This window comes from Macrotis lagotis, chromosome X, assembly GCF_037893015.1.
Source record: "Macrotis lagotis isolate mMagLag1 chromosome X, bilby.v1.9.chrom.fasta, whole genome shotgun sequence".
In the NCBI taxonomy this organism is placed as follows: domain Eukaryota; kingdom Metazoa; phylum Chordata; class Mammalia; order Peramelemorphia; family Peramelidae; genus Macrotis; species Macrotis lagotis.
Genome location: NC_133666.1, coordinates 500,874,970 through 500,889,780, shown reverse-complemented (window position 1 = coordinate 500,889,780; position 14,811 = coordinate 500,874,970). Strand labels below are relative to the sequence as shown.

At 34.0% G+C, this 14,811-nt stretch overlaps 1 long non-coding RNA gene across 3 annotated transcripts in view; it reads left to right on the top strand.

Annotated features, from left to right (window-relative positions):
• LOC141500677 (uncharacterized) overlaps positions 1–14,811 on the top strand; it is a 53,469-nt gene that overhangs the window by 22,976 nt on the left and 15,682 nt on the right. For all 3 annotated transcript variants that reach the window (XR_012471994.1, XR_012471993.1, XR_012471995.1), the window contains exon 2: positions 11,328–11,428. This is a non-coding gene — a long non-coding RNA (uncharacterized LOC141500677). The remainder of the gene's footprint in view (positions 1–11,327; positions 11,429–14,811) is intronic.

The following is a 14,811-nucleotide window of genomic DNA, read 5'->3' as shown; positions in this document are numbered from 1 at the left end:
GAAAGCCCAAGAGTGTCCTGGGAAGTTACTATTGTCATGGATCAGACTAAAGGACATGGGAGCCCTTGAACTGACTCTACAACTATTTTTTTGTTTTTTTTCCAGAAGTTTCAATGGTTTCTCATCTAACACATTTCATTCAGTCACTATTTTAAGTAAATAAATACAGCTGTTTCAACTATCCCCTCAAACTAGAAAAAAGTATATATACACATTTGTGATTAATCTTTTGTTGTCTTGGAGAGTCTCAAAAGGTCACTAAAGAATAAACACACTAGGACCAAACTTTACACTGTGGAGTCCAGTTATGGTTGATTGGGTTTTAGAATCAATCAGTCTATTCTGTGTGCCCATCTGCATGAGCTGCCAAGATTTTTAGAGCTTCGATTTTAGCATTTAAGTGTCCTCTTCCAGCCCCAGCAGAGTTGATTCAATAATAGAAGAGGGGAAACTCTCAAAGACCTTAACACTTAACCCTGAAAGAAGCACATTCTTTTGTAGATTTCTCATTTTTGTGTCTACCACTTCAGTGAGATGGAGCTAATCGCTTCAGTGTTCTTAAAAAGAAATCATTAATGTTGAATAGATGGATTCCAAACTGTGAGAACTTGAAAGATGAAATAGCCTAAAACATAACATTTTCGAAAGGACAAATATGCTTTCTAGCTTTTTGTGGAATTCCAAAGAGAAGTTTTAAGAAGTACAGCAATTATAATCTTTTTTTCCCCAAAGACTATAAACTTCTTTTTGTAGAAACTCATGAAAAAAGTCATCATCTGTCTCTTTTATCTTTTAAATGATATTTTCTTTACAATTCTGATTTTGAAATCATATTTATTGAATTTTTAAAAAATTAAATATAGGTAGCCCAAGTTATTAATTGAAATGTTGGACTTGGAGTCAGGATATCCTGGATATAAATCCCACTTCTGTCACTTATTAGTTGTATAACCTTGGACAAATCACTTTAATGTGCCTCAATTAACTCTCTAGGACTTATCTATTTAAATCATAGATGGGTTGTGATCTGCTTTAATGGACAAAGGTAAAAAAACTCTGATAGAATCCCAGATCCTTCACTTATTCAGTTTTTAAAGTAGCACATTGACCTTTGAATGGCTGAACTTTTTTGAGTATCCATTCTTTGATCTCTGTCCATTGATAATGAGGCTATTGTAATGATATCTTACTTTTGTATGGAGTTTTGTAGGTTCACAATCATGTTCATATATATTACCTTATTTAATTTTTACAAGAACTCTGTAGAATAGTATAAATATTGTTATTTATTCTCATTTTTATAGATAAGGATACTAAGGCTTAGAGAAGTTAAAAGATTTACCAGAGTTGAAAAAACTAATAATATGTGACAGAGCTAGGACTAGATTCCAGTTCCTTTGATGTTTGTCTAGAGTCTTTTCCACTACATTTTTCAGAAAAGACTAGGGTAGCCTGAAAAATAAAGTGTGGGAAAACCATATGTAGAGAATTGAGATCAGGAACCAGAAAATTCCAACAGTTCTTGCTCTATCAATAACTAGCTAACTGATCTTGGACAAGTCATTCAATCTCTCTGGCTCTCATCTTTCTCACATGTCAAATGAGGTGCTACATTAGCTCCTAGGTATTCAACATGTGCTTTACTTGACCCTTGAGTGTATTCTACAAGACATGTCTAGCAACTAAAAAAGCCCAAGTCACCAGCGTACAGGAACTGATCATAGTAAGGACCAAACCACCTGCATATTACTGTTATACAACAGCAGGGATCAGGGTGGCAGAGTTGGATCACCTTGCAACTGTAATTCAACTGAATGTAATTATGGCACTAAATTCATATGGCCTCCATACATATGGATTTCATATTATGAGATGTTTCACTGAAGAACTTGGATGTCCCTGAATTTGATGATTTCCAGCGCCAGACCTCTAAAATTCTTGGGGTTGGATTTCTTTGGCTCATGACTTGTATACCAACTCTAAATGTCTTGAAGGTTTGTTTTGCTATTTCCCATGAAAATCATGTAGCATTATATATTCTTTGACACTTCAGAAGAACTTTGATTTCATCATTGTGGATGCTTCTCTGATTGATGAGGATTACATTTGTGCCTTCTTAGAAAGATGTCATGCATTCTCATGACCTCCCAAAAAATTCACCACTAGATGATCAATTTCCTGCTGCTAATCCAGTATAGATTGCTAAACTGAATTTTTAAAGTAACTGCATGAATCTCATTAAGGTTTCCCCCTATAATGTTTTTGTTTTGTTTTTAAAGCTTCATGCTTCAGCAGCACAAATTCACCTGAATAAAAGAACATGGTAAAACTTTGTTAACTTTAATTTTTTGTTTGTTTGTTTTTTGCAAGGCAATAGGGTTAAATGACTTGTCGTGCAACTAGATAATTATTATGTGTCTGAGGCCGAATTTGAACTCAAGTCTTCCTGACTCCAGGGCCAGTATCCACCACACCACCTAGCTGCCCCTTCCTTTAACTTTTTAAGGACTTGACAAATGATAATGTCCTCCATAACACTCCTGAACACCTTTAGAGGACATGCCTCACTGTTTCATGTCTCACTTGATATTACTTACTTTCAAACAAGGAAGGACATTAACCTCTTTTAGAAGCCTAAAGAGAACGAAAAATGGAATATTTCAGTGAAATAAATAGAAATCTCATAACAACAAAAAAGATTATCTATTATCTATTTTTGTTTCATCACTTCTATTATCGTCACTCAATACAACATTTCTAGTTTGTCAAATATAGAAACAATTTCATTGAATACAAATATGATTTTCATTCAGTAAGGCCTCATTTTTATCCATTAACACGGAATAATCATGACTCAGAATTCTCAAAACACTACGCCAGTAGAGCAAAAGGTCTGGACAGATCATGTCAAATTGGGAAGGGTCAAGTAAAGCTAGATCTGGTGATACATATTGTCTGAAGATTGCCCTAATTTTTTTCCCTATTCCTATTTTCTGCCCTTGCCAAACCATCCTTTCCATATCTACCAAAACGATATTCCTAAAACTTAGTTCTGACCTTGTCACTCTCCTGCTCAAGAAGCTCTTACTGTCTTTAGGATAAAGTACTAGTTCCTCTTTTTTGACATTTTAAAGCGCTGCACAATTTGATACCGGTCTTCCTTTCCAAAGGATTATATTGCACATTATTCTCCATTCCTCACTTTGCAGGTTAAGTTACACTGGCCTATTTACTGTTCCATATGCACAGCATTCCATCCCTCATTCCTGTGTATTCCCAAAAGCTAAAGGCCTCTATACTTGCCATTCTCCTTCCCCACCTCTACTTTAGAGAATGTGTAGCCCCCTTTAAGGTTTAGCTTAAATGTTACCTCCTTAAAAAGGTCTGTACTGGTCTCTTCCAAGTAATTAATGTCTTCCCCCCAAACGATTTCCTATACATATATATTTGTATAATCCATATCCTTATATCGTTAAATACAATATACTTACACACATACATACAATATATATATACATACATATACATATATATACACATATATACATACATGCACACACAGCTAGATGGCATTGTAAATAGAGCACCGGTCTTGGAATCAGGAGAACAGGAGTTCAAATTCAGCCTCAGATACTTGATCCTAGCTGTGATCTTGGGCAAGTCATTTAACCTTGACTGCCTTGAATCCAGGGCCATCTCCAGTCGATCCAATCCATATCTGGTCATTGGACCCAGATGGAGGAGAAAGTGAGGCTGGTGACTTAGCACAGCAGCCCCTCAACTCAAATCCAATTCACATGCATGTTTCCCTGATGGCATCATCTCCCTGATGTCATGGTCTTCAAGAAACCCCTCCCCCCCAAAAAAAATAATTAAGGACAAGCATCACAAGTACACATTTACATACATATATGGTTGCATTTACTTTTGTGTATTTGTGTTGATGATGTTTATTAAAATGTGAATTCTTTGAAGGCAAGAACTGTTTCATCTTTGCCTTTGTATGCCCTTACTTAGCTCAGTGCTGGTTCATGGTACTGTTTTTGTTTAGTCATTTCAGTCATGTCCAACTCTTTGTGACTCCATTTGAAATTTTTTTTGGCAAAGATACTGGAATGGTTTCCCATTTCCTTCTCTAGCATTTTACAGATGAAGAAACTGAGGCAAAAAGAGTTAAATGACTTGCCCCAAGTCCCACAGCTAGTTAGTGTCTGAGACCAAAGATTCTATTCATTATTCAGGAGACAATAAAATTTTAAATGGATGAATGAGATCATAGATACATTAAAACAGTGAAAGAATGCTTTTCTGCAGGCCTAGTTTCCCCATCAAAATTTCAGCTTCAAATATATAGTTTAAATATTTGTAGATAATATTTGAATTCATAGTAGAAAACAATCTGAGAAGTTCACACACTTTAAAGATGAGGACTTAGTTTCAGAATCAGTCAATCCACAATCAATATTTATTAGGTTTCTCCTATGTTCTAGGCAATGTGTTAAGATCTGGAGATATGAAAACAAAAACCAAAAGCCTTTGCCCTCAAATAATGTCACTTTCCCTCCCACCCCTGGTTTATAGTCTTAGAGAACTACCTTTGTTACTGGAAATTCAAGTGACTTGCTCTGTCCCAGGAAGGACTTGAATGCAGGACTGCCAAATTTGAGGCTGGCTCTTTACCCATTATGCCAAAATGCTTCTACATATAATTATTGATAGAAAACTAACACAACTTAATTACAAGGTCATTTAGAGAGATGTCTCTAGTGATGGGGAAGAGCAGGAAAACTCTCAGGTGGTATGGTTGGTATTTGAAGTGAACTTTGAAGGAAACTAGGCTTTTAAATGACCTAGGTGAAAAGGGAGTATATTCCAACCATAAGATAGTTTATTGGAAAGATATGAGGACAGGATACTTTTAAATGTTAGTTGAATTTTAATAGGATGATCTAGGGACAACAGAATAATCTAATGTAATGTTGCATTTGAGCCTGGATGGCAGAGTAGGGAACAGGAATAATGCATAAATACATTATGTTTAGGTCAGGTGAAGAAGGGCTTTAAAAACCAAACAAAGGAATTTGTTGTTGATCCTAGAGATAATGGGAAGCCACTAGAGTTTATTGACCTAGGAATGATGTCTTTAGACCTGTGCTTTAGAAATAGCATATTGGCAGCTTTGTGGGGGTTGCTTTCTCCAAACTTGAGTCAGAGTGCCCAAGAGGGAGACTATTGCAATAATCTAGGCGAGAGGTAATGAGTCCTAGAATTAAGGTGATGGCCTTGTGAGTGAAGAGAGGGGGACAAATTCGAGACCTATTACTGAATTGACAATGGTAAGTCTTAGCAATTTATTGGATATGTGAGGTGAGAGAATGTAAGCAAAGATGAAAAAAAGATTGGGACTCCAGATGACTGAAAGGAGCACCTTCATCAGATAGAGTCATTTGAAAGATGAGTAAGTTTTTTGGGGGGAAGATAATGAATTTTAAAGCTTTGGATGCGTTGAATCTGAGCTGCCTAAGAGATATTCCATTCTAAATGACCAATAGGCAGTTGGGATTGTAGAATTAAAAGTTCAGGAAAGAGACTAGGGATATGTTTGTGTGTATGTGTATGTTTGTGTGTGTGTATGTGTATGTATGCGTGTGTCTATATCTTTGAATCATCTTCATAGAAATGAGAATATAACTCATGGGAGATAATTAGGTCACTAAGACCATAAAGAAAGATGAGAAGATAAGAAGAAAACTGAGAAAGCACCCATGCCAGCCATTATGTTTATTCAAACCTAGCTTAGCCAATAGTACTCCAGACCACCTCTATACCTCTGCCCCAGAAGCCTTCTCTTGCTGACAATACCTCTACTCCTATAGACTCTTCTGATTGAGTTCCTCTCTGAAACCTCAAACCAGTCCAAGATAGCCAAGATCACCTATTTGCCTTTCCCCCATGGATTCCCCTTTTTAATGACTTTTTATGTGTTGGTTTCGCCTAGTAACAAATTCCCTGAGGGCAAAACTATTTACTTCCATTTGTAATCTCAGCATTTAGCAAGTTCTTAATAAATTTCCTCTATACTTCTATTTATCTTCTTTCTATCTGTATGTTTGTCTAGAATCCAGATAAGTCTTAAGTCTCTAAATATCCCTTGGAAGTAGGATATAGATAGTTATCCTGCAAAAGAGACTAAGGAGTCAAAAAGGCAGAAGAAGAAGCAAGAGAGAGATCCAGAAGACTCAGAGAAGAGAGTATCCAGAAAGAGAAAGTGGTCATTAGTGTCAATTGTGGCAGAGAACTCAAGAATGATGAATTTGAGAAAAGACCATTGGATTCAATTAATAAGTACTTGGTAGCTTTAGAGAGAATGGTTTTGGGTAAATGATAAGGTCAGAAGACAGAGTGCAAGAGGTTGAAAAATGAATGAGGAGAGAGGGAATGGAGCCAAGTAGCATAGTAAGGGAAGAATAAAAGTGATAGGAATGAAACTGGAGAAAAAGAAATTTAAAAGAAAAAACATAAACTGATGAAGTGTAATCAATATAAGCTCTGGTGTCCTCATCCTATCTCCCACTACAGCTAATGAGTTGTGTTCCCAGAACTAGTCTGACTATGTCTTCCTGCCAGGGTTCTAGGGTGCCCCTGAGGACCAGTGGTGTGGCTATCTCTAATACCATTGGCTCAAGCACTAGTGTACCTCTCTCCAAGATTATCATTTAAGAATTTATTTATTTATTTATTTATTTTGAAAGGCAATAGGATTAAGTGACTTGCCCAAGGTCACACAACTAGGTAATTATTAAGTGACTGAGGCCAGATTTTAACTCAGGTCTTCCTGACTCCAGGGTTGTTGCTCTATCCACTGCACCACCTAGCTGACTCAAGAATGAATTTAGAAAATCTTAATTAGCTTTTAGGAAAGGCTATTTGCAAAGGAGTTATAACAATAACAGATGTATAAAACATTTGCCCCAAATTCTGGGTCATATTATCTCATAAGTATACACAGAGTTTAAGAAAAAGTGAACACTTAAATTAGGGAGCATGTGGCAAAAGGGTAATTCACGGCTCCTTGGCTACTGATGCTTACCAGTTTCCATTCAAGTGTAGTAGCTTTTTACAGAGCTTCTTGTAGACCTATGATTCCAGTCTGTCTTTGTTTCTGATTAAAGACACTGTTGCTAGTTATTCTGGGAAATGGTTAAGGACACCAATGATATGTAGTCATCAGGACTCAATTCAGGGTAATTGAGACATAAGATCATGTCCCATCTTGGTATAAACTTTGTGGGACCAATGTTATAGAGGAATTGTGCCAATCACACCTATTCTCCCTGGAGACCAAGGTAATATAGGTGAAAGAGTGTGTCTCTGAGACTTTGAAAGAGGGAAATATTTATATTTTGTTCTGCCTATATCTTTACAGTAAAAAAACTTTTTGTAAAAGTTTATTCATGAATAAATAGAATTTGGGTATTAGTTTAGAGGCCCCTAATAATAAAAAGGAGCATATCCAATGGAGACTTAAGCTATTGACTTTAGAAACACCCCAAATCCTCCAGATACCCTAGAACCTTGAGAGGCAAATAGAGAATCTGCCCAAGAAGCATAAGCCAGAAAGTTGTAGCTTAAAATTACAATTCAGTCAAATTTAATAATACAAAAAGACTTCTATAACTGCCTTAAAGAAATTGTCACAAAAAATTTCTTTTAGGCCAAACTTCTAGCTTGTGATAGGTTCATCATCATTCAATAATCTACATAAATAGGCATTCATATCTATTTATCCTTGTTACAGAGTTCCAAACTTGTCATAATTTCAAAATAATGTTCTTATTTCTCATTCACATTTTATGATATAGAATTCTTAATTTAAGTAAATATAACTTATATTGTTCTTTTATATAATTCTTATTTATTCCAACCAGAATATAAACTTTGAGAGGGAAGACACAAAATTTAGGATTTAGAACTGTATAAACCATGCCATCCAAAAGGAAATACTTTTGTTGATGAGGAAACTTAGAGAGACTAAGTGAATTGTCCACTATTATGTAGTTTAGTAGCAGAAGACTGGGATTAGAGCCCGGCCTTCTGATTTCAAATTGAGAAATCTTTGTTTCCATCATACCACTTCTCAGTTTCTTCTACTGTTCCAAATTACTGCCACAAATCTGTGTACAAAGAAGGCATTCACTGAATAATTATTGTTAGATATAAATACTATAAAGCAATGTTTTGTTGTATATGAGAGAAAAAACTCACTTTTTTCAACCATTTAACTCTAATGATTTTGAAAATATTTGATATCATTCAGTGCAATCCTGTAGCTCTCTATATTCTGTCCACAAATCATGTTTCATTGAAATCCATAGAAAATTAGAAACTTTATTAACTATCATTAATTCAAGGTTGTAGACAAAATCACACCAACTTAATTTTAATATCATATTATCTATATTGCCATACATTATAGAATATGAATAACAACAGTATTTTCTCATTCAAACAAATGTTTTAGTCTATAGATTTTTTAATTAAAGGAAAGTTCTATTTAAAGAGAAATATTTCTCCAAGTAGTACATCTGAAATAAAGATTGACATTCAACTCAGTCAAATGCTTTTTCACCATCAATTGTGAATGAAAAGAAAGGCTATAATTAGGAATAAATGAGATAATAGCATGAAGCCAGCTGCCATTGTCTGGGCAAAATTAATCTTGAAGAAACATATAGTCTGAGTACATTTCAAGATGAATATTCAGTTTTATTCTTATTTCTAAAACTTTGCTCTTTGAAACTTACAGATTAATGTGAAAGCAAATGTCTTCATGGATGATCTTTTAAGAAAATTGGTTTTCAATGTTATTACCCCTAAAGTAAATGGGATGTCAGCTTCCTGCATTATTTTTCGTAAAATGTTGTTCCTAAACTATTGGGTTTTGGACTTTCCCAGTTTTATTCAAGTCATTGGCAATAAATATCTACTGAGATTCTATTGTTTCCTATTGAACAAATTATTCTGCAGTGTGCTGACTTTACAACTCTCATGTGCTCATTCTCTGAACTCACACAGGTATCACCTTATTACAGGTCCTTATCAATTCTCTCTCTGGACTATTTCAGGAGCCTTCTAATTGATCTCCCTTTCTTTTTATTCTTTCTATTTTAATCCATCTTTAATTACCAAAATAATTTTTCAAAACTACAAGTCTGATCACACAACTTTTCTCCCACCTCTGCTCAATAAGGTAGGGCAGCTATTGTGGCTTAATAGAATAGTTGGCCTGAAGTCAGGAAGATAGCTCTTTCTGGGTTCAAATCTGGCTTCAGACATTAACTGTGTAGGCAAGTCACTTAACCCTGTTAGCTTCGGTTTCCTCATCTATAAAAATGGGCTAGAGAAGGAAATGGCAAACCACCTTGTATCTCTGCCAGGAAAACTTTAAATGGGGGTCATAAAGAGTTGGACTTGGCTGAAAAGAACTGAACAGCATTATATATATATATATATATATATATATATATATATATATATATATATATATATATAAGGTATCTAATTATTTAAATGTTGTCTTTTACCTTTAAAATATGGGCTCCTTAAGGGCAGCCATTGATTTTGCCTTTATGTAAGAGGCACCAAACCACCTCACTTAAAGTAGTGGAATGGCACGGTGTCCTGATGCACTTATGAGATGGGAATAAATCTAAACTTATTACTAAGTATGAACAAGAAAAAGTCTGTTTTGATTGGCAGAGGGACTTAATCACGCTAACAAGTTCATATACAGTCATAGAGTTAATCAGAATGAGAGAACTGGTTGCAAAACAGTGGAGAGGAGAGAGCTTAGACCCCATAGAAGGAATTGACTGAGGAGCTAGAGGAATGGAACAGAATCCTGGGCACCAGTTTCTACCCATTCTCTACCAGAGAAGCTTGACAGACTTTCAAGAGTCTGGAAGATTGAGGACTTTCATCCTTGCAGTCATTTCCCTTAGAACTGGCAGTATCCTCACCAGAACTGAGCTTAGATGCCATGAGAAAAGCACATTCAAGGCTCTACAAAAAGTCCAGCCAGAAGTAATGCCATACATATGGGGAATATCTTGTGGTCTCTAGAAGAAAGGATTTCCAGAAGCTGTGAATTACCCTCCAGAAAGAACTCTCTATACCTAAGTCCACTTTCCCAAAGTTTTTCTTTGTACAAGAAGATTCACATTTCATAGACTTTTAAGGAAAGTGTTTCCATTAACTACCAACCATGTTGTTATTGTTTAGTCATTTTCAGTCAATATTCAAATCTTGTGATCCTATTTGAGATTTTCTAGACAAAGATGCTGTAGTGGTTCACATTTTTTCCCCCTCCAGCTTATTTTACAGATGAGGAATCTATGATTATTTATTATTACTAAAGGGTAAGGTAGGTGACACAGTGACTAGAGGGCTAGACTATTAGGAAGACTTGAGTTCAAATCCTGCCCCAGATACTTACTTATTGTGTGACTTTGGGCAAATTACTTCACTCTGTTTATCTTAGTTTTCTCATCTGTAGAATGAGCTGGAGAAAAAGAAAAGCGAATTTTTCCTAGTATTTTTAAAGAAAACTCCAAATGGAGTCAGGAAGAATTGGATGCAACCAAAAAAATGATTGAACAACAATATACCAAGTCAGTCCACTGATCCATCACTCTATTTCTTAGCCAGTTCTAGATTGTTTTGTTCATTACCACTTTATAATATAGTTTCAAATATGGTACTGTTAGACTGCCTTCTTTCATATATTTTTCATTGATTCACTTGATATTCTTGACCTTTTGGTTTTCAGATGATTTTTGTTATTTCTTTCTAGCTCTATAAAATAATTCTTTGATAGTTTGATTGAAATGATACTGAATTATCACATTTATTATATTATCTCAGCCCTCCCACACACACCTTGGGCAATTATTTTTTTCTCAAATTGTTTTGTCTTCATTTATATGAAAAGTGTGTTATTATTGTATTCATATAATCTCTGGGCTTGTCTAGGTTGGTAGACTTCCATATATTTTATATTGTTTGACTTTATTTTAAGTGGAATTTCATTTTCTAACTCTTCCCTGTTGAGTTTTTTTGATAATATATAGAAATGCCAATGATTTTTGTGGGTTTATTTTATATCCTGCAAGTTTGCTAAAGCTGTTGTTTCACCTAGTTTTTTAAGTTGATTTTCTAGAGTTCTCTAATTATACCATCATTATCATCTGCAAAGAGTGGCACAAAGAGTTGTTTCCTCATTACCTATTTTTATTCCTTTAATTTTTTTCTTATCTTTTTTGCTATAGCTAGCATTTCTAGGACACTATTGAATAGTAGAGCGGGAAAATGGACATCCTTTCTTCACCCTGATCTAATTGGGAAGGCTTCAAGTTTATCTTCTTTCTAGGTAATGCTGACTTTTGGTTTTCATAGATACTACTTATCTTTTTAGGAAAGACTTTATTGATTTCTATGCTTGTCATTTTATATTTTGTCAAAGGCTTTTTCTGTATCTATTTATAAAATCATGTGACTTTTGTTCTTTTTTGTTATTGACATTCCTAATATTGAACTAGCTCTGCAATTCTGGTATGAACCCTACCTGGTGATAGTGCTTGATCTTCATGATTTACTGAAAATTTTTGCATTAATATTCATTAAAGAAATTGTCCTAGTTTTTTTTCCTCTGTTTTTCTTTCCCCCGTATGGGTATAAAAACTTATTTGTTTCATAAAAGGAATTTGTTAAGACTTTTACCTATTTTTCAAATAATTTATATGGTATTATTTTTGTATATAGAGTGCTATTTATTAATTTATATAGTAATATTTACATAGTATTAGGATTAATTATTCCGCAAATATTTCATAGAAATCACTTGTAAATTCATTTGCTCCAGGGAATTTTTTTCTTAGTGAGCCCATTTATGGCTTTTTCAATTTCTTTTTCTAAGGTAACATTAATTAACTACTTTATTTTCTCTTCTGTTAATCAGGAAAATTTATATTTTTTTGTAAATATTTGTTTCTCTTAAATTGTCAATTTAGCTGGCATATAGTTGAGCAGAATAAATCAGTAATTTCTTTAGTTTCATATTCAAAGGTGGCACATTCACTCTTTTTTGATACTGTTAATTTGGTTTTCTTTCTTTTTTAAAAAAATCAAATTAACCAATGACTTATTTATTTAATTGTTATTGTTGTTTACCAGCTAGTTTTATTTATTAGTTCAATGTTTTGAGATTTTTTTTTGAACTTTCAGTTTTTTTAATCTCCTTATGATTTTCAGGATTTACATTTTGGTATTTAATTGGGGATTTTAATTTCTTTTCTAGTCTTTTTTTTTAGTTGTATCCCCAATTCACTGACCTGCTCTTTCTCTCTTTTATTAATATATGCATTTAGAGATGTAAATTCTCCACTATGTACTGCTTTGTTTGTATCCATCAAATTTTGGAAGGCTCATTGTTGTCATTCTCTTTAATAAAATTGGTGATTGTTTCTATGATTTGGTCTTTGACACATTTATTTAGTTTCCCGTTAATTTTTACTTTATAATTCTATGACCTTTTATTGAATGCAATTTTTATTATATTTTGATCTGAAAGGATATATTTAATATTTTTCTTTTTGACATATAGTTGTGAGGGTTTTATGCCTTAATGTTCAATTTTTGTGAAAGTGCCATGTATAGATGAGAAAAAGGCATATTCCTTTCTATTCCTATTTACTTTTCTTCAGAGGTCAAAATTGTCTAATCATTTAAAGATTCTATTTATCTCCTTGACTTCTTTCATATCTATTTTATGGTTGGATTTAAAAGTTGAAGTTCCCTATTAGTATAGTTTTACTGTTTATGTCCTACCATAATAAACTTTTCCTTTAAGAATTTAAATGCTATGCCATTCAGTGTATAAAGCACTGGCCTAGGGGTCAGAGGATGGGAGATCAAATCCAGCCTCAGACACTGGCCACAGCTATTTGACCTTGGGCAAATTACTGAACCCTGAATACCTTGTATCCAGGGTCTTTTTGATTCATATCTGGTCACTGGACCCAGATGGCTCTGGAGGAGAAAGGGAGACTGATGCCTTAGCATAGCAACCCCTCACTCAAATCCAATTCAAGGACTTCTCATGACATCACCTCCCTAATGTCATGGTCTTCTTCAAGAATGAAGGACAAACATCATCATATATTTAGCGCTAATATCGTTTCATTGTCTATGGTCCCTTTTATCTAGATACAGTTTCCCTGTTTATCCTTTTAAATTAGATTCATTTTTTGCTTTTTCTGAAAGATAGGTGGCCCAGTTGATAGAGTCTAGAGTAATAAAGACTCAGCTTTCTTAGATTAAATCTGGTCTCAGACATAGACTAGCTTTCTGACCTTGGGCAAGTCACTAAACCCTGTTTTCCGCAATCTCCTCATATGTAAAATCATCTGGAGAAAGAAATATTAGATTACTCTATTATCTTTATCTTTTATTTAAGGCAATGGCATTAAGTGACTTGCCCAATGTCACACAGTTAGACAATTATTAAGTGTCTGAGTCCGGGATTTGAACACAGGTCCTCCTGATTCCAGGGCCAGTGCTCTATCCACTGCACCACCTAGCTGCCCCCACTCTAGTATCTTTGCCAATAAAATTCCATAAGAGGTCATGAAGAATTGAATATCACTAAAACAACTGAATAGCAAGAAAAGTTTTGACTTTTGTTTTGTGTGAGATCATGATTTCTATCTCTGCGTTTTTACTTTATTTCAACTGAATCATAATGTATGCTTCCTTCCCTTATTTGATCACTGTGTATGTCTCTGTTTCAAGTATATTTCTTGTAAATAATCTATTGTTGGGGTCTAGTTTCTAATCAATTCTGCTATCTACTCCACTGAATTCATTTTATTCACATTCACAGTTTTGATTACTAATTATGCATTTTCCTCCATCTTATTTTTTTGTAGTTATCCTTCTTTCTCTGTTTTTTTTTAATTCTGTCCCTTTTCTAAAGTTTATTTTGCTTCTAACCATTGCCTTCTTTTTCCACTCTCCTTTTTGTTACATATCCACTTTATCTTATCCCCTTCTCCTCCTATTTTCTTTTTTGGGTAAGATAGATTTTTTATTACCCATTGATAATATCATCCATATGTGTGTATATGTATGTATATGTATGTATATTATATATATATATATATATATATATACTTTGAACCAATTTAGATATGAATGAGATTCAAACATTTCCTAGCACCCCCCCAATTTCTCCCTCCATTGTAAAAGATTTCCTTGTTCACTTCATGTGATATAATTTCCCCCCTCTTTCATCTCTATTCCTCCTTCTCCCAAGGCATTCCTTTTTTCTTGCCTTTGGTTTTTTAAAATATCATCCCAGTATAATAGACTCACTCTCATATCCTTTTTCTATGTAGACTCTTTCTAACTGCCTTAATAATGGCAAAATTATTAGAGAATAAATGTATCATTTTCCTTTATAAAAAATAAACAGTTTAAATTTATTAAGTCTATTGTGTTTTCTCTTTCATATTTATCTTTAAGTCTTAGATTTGAAAGAATAATTTTCTATCCAGTTTTAGTCTTTTCAACAGAAATGTTTGAAAATGCTCTTTCATTAAATATCCATTTTTTCCCTTGAAAGATTATACTCAGTTTTGCTGCAGTGTTTATTTAAGCTTTTTTGTGTTCCAGAATATCATATTCCAAGTCTTCTGCTTATTTGACATGGTAACTTCTAAAACTTGTGTGATTCTGACTGACTCCAAGTATTTA